Source organism: Neofelis nebulosa, chromosome 12 (assembly GCF_028018385.1).
Source record: "Neofelis nebulosa isolate mNeoNeb1 chromosome 12, mNeoNeb1.pri, whole genome shotgun sequence".
Lineage (NCBI taxonomy): Eukaryota > Metazoa > Chordata > Mammalia > Carnivora > Felidae > Neofelis > Neofelis nebulosa.
Window position 1 is genome coordinate 11,201,784 of NC_080793.1, and position 2,035 is coordinate 11,203,818.

Here is a 2,035-nt window from a genome sequence, read left to right on the forward strand (position 1 = left end):
CCTGCTCACTCTGTCCCTCAAAATAAATAAATAAACTTAAAAAAAAATGGGGAGACTAGTTAGGTTCGGTCATATGCAAGAGAAGTATATCTTATAAGATGAATTTTTTCGGTGGATGAAGAAGGCATAATTATGAGGTCATGCATGTTGAGAAGTAAGTGATATGTTATGTCATAGGTAGAAATTAGAATTTAAATATAGTAGAATTAGACTATAGTAGTCCCAGGGTGCCTGGGTTGCTTAGCTGGTTAAACGTCTGACTTAATCTCAGCTCAGGTCTTGATCTCAGGGTCGTGAGTTCAAGCCCTGCATTGGGCTCTGCGCTGGGCATGAAGGGCTATTAAAAAAAAAAAAAAAAAAAAAAAAAAAAAAAAAAAAAAGAACATAGTAGTCCCCCGTATCTGCAGAGGATACATTCCAAGACCCCCTCCGGATGGCTGAAACCATGGATAGTACTGAACCCTGAATACACTATGCTTTTTCCTATACATACATACCTATGACAGAGTTTAATTTATAACTTAGGCACAGTAACAATAACTAATAATAAAATGGAACAATTATAATAATATCCTATATATCCTACCTATAATAATAAAAGTTATGTGCATGTGGTCTCTCTCAAAATATCTTGTACTGTACTCCTCCTTCTTGTGAGGTGATAAAGTGCCCGCGTGATGAGAAGTGAGGGGAATGATGGAGGCACTGTGACAAGGCGTTAGGCCACTATGTGTTGACCTTCTAGCGACACGTCACAAAGAGGATCATCTACTCCCTGACCCTGGTTGACCACAGGTAGCTGAAACAGTGGAAGGCAAAACCACGGATAAGTGGGGACTACTGTATACTTAATTGGTAGAATCAATTAGTTATGACCGTCAGGAAGATTTTTGTCTTGTATGTACTTTCACAAAGCGAAAGTGTGTTCAGTGGCCCAATGAGGAAGACACACTAGGTTTTAAATAGAGTTGACTTCAGTTATCCAGAAAATCCCTGTTCCTCCCAAGCCAGATAAGTGAGGTGCTGTGTGATTGGCCTCCTTACTCAAATGAAGGGGTGTGGTGAGGGTTTTCAACAATGATTGCCCCATGGACACCTGTGCCCTGCCCCAACCCCCAGGACCAATGTCTATGAGGTAAATCCTCCAAGAATTGAGACTTCTTCCCTTTTCTTCCCTTTTATCCAGTGCCTGGCATCTAGTGTGCACTCAGTGAATGTGAGGTGAATGAAGGAATGCACAAAAGAGGGTGTCAGGCAGCAGAAGGGTGCAGAACAGAGCACTTTGGGCCCTATGGGACCAGGACAGTTCAGGACCTGTCTGGACCTGGAGGTTGGACAGGGACATCCCTGGCTGCGTGGGGAGGCCCGGCCTGCTAGACAAAACCCCCTGCCCTCTGCCCTGCCCTATCCTGCCCTATCCTAGCTACCCACTTGGCCCAATCCTGGCCTAGCTAACCACCTGGCCCTGAATACACTAATACAGTCCAGCCTCAGCTTCCCCAGCTAGCAGCCCCCAGCAGATGGTGACATTCAGGAAAGCCAACATGGAATGCACCCGGGAGGTGTTTAGTCAGCTCACCTGATTGCCTTCCATTCCCCTCTTCCTCTCTTCACCTTCCGGAAGAGTAAAAAGATCAAGCCAAAGCAGCAGGGCCACCTGGTCAAGTCATCCATGCCCCTGCCTCCACTCCAGGATGACCTGACTCCACTCCTATGTCTGGGCCAGGCCGGACCCTGCCGGGCCAGGCCCCAGGGAGGTAGCCATTCAAGGGGAGAGAGGCCAGGCTGCAGGCCTGGTGGGGGAGCCGCCCATAAATCAGGCCCCACTCCCACCCAGTCGCTAACAAGCGGGGCTGCCTACCCGCCTACATGGGGTCCCTGCCTCTGGGCTCCCACAGCGGCCTGGAACAGCCAGCTGGCCAAGGCCTCCAGAGTGCCTTGGCCTCCACCCCCACCACGGCCCCCAGATAGATAGGGGTATTTTTTTTTTTTTCTTTTAGGAGAAGAAAAAAAAATAGACCTAAATGAAGAGAAA